We start from the raw sequence: 776 nt of genomic DNA on the forward strand, positions 1-776 counted from the left end.
TAAAATGCAGACAGTCTCCCCTACACCCCAAGCTGGGCAAAATTTTCCTCCTTTATATTCCCATAGCTTATTGTGCCGGGCTTTATCATAGGACATATTACTATGTTGCGTAATTGAGTGGCTATGTCTCTCCTATTAGACAATAAGCCCCTTGGACCCAGGATTTCAATTTTATTCATCTCTGAACCACAAACACTCAGAGCACTTGGCGCATAGTAGATGCTCAGTAAATGTTTAACGAACTGAGTGGCCTTCAATACAGAGAGCAAAGTGTCCATGGCAGCCACCATCCTCCTGAGAAAATGGCTGCTCTATCCAACCAAGATACATTCTGGAAAGAAGAGCACTGGGTTTGCAATAATAATGGAATGATTCACTTTTCCTTGGACTAGCCACCTCCCACTTGGGAAAAGCATGCGGTGCTGTTTTGAGAAATAATTGAGCTGATGTTCACGGGCATCCTTTGCAAATGACAAAGTTCTTTGTGAAGGTAAGGAATGATTATGACTGCAGCCGAAGCTTCCACTTGTTCTCTCATTTCTCTATTTAGCTATGCTTTTAGTGGGCAAAAGAAAATGCTGGCCTACAAAAAGGACCANGCATAGTAGATGCTCAGTAAATGTTTAACGAACTGAGTGGCTTTCAATACAGAGAGCAAAGTGTCCATGGCAGCCACCATCCTCCTGAGAAAATGGCTGCTCTATCCAACCAAGATACATTCTGGAAAGAAGAGCACTGGGTTTGCAATAATAATGGAATGATTCACTTTTCCTTGG

The sequence above is a fragment of the Ailuropoda melanoleuca genome, chromosome 10 (assembly GCF_002007445.2).
Source record: "Ailuropoda melanoleuca isolate Jingjing chromosome 10, ASM200744v2, whole genome shotgun sequence".
In the NCBI taxonomy this organism is placed as follows: domain Eukaryota; kingdom Metazoa; phylum Chordata; class Mammalia; order Carnivora; family Ursidae; genus Ailuropoda; species Ailuropoda melanoleuca.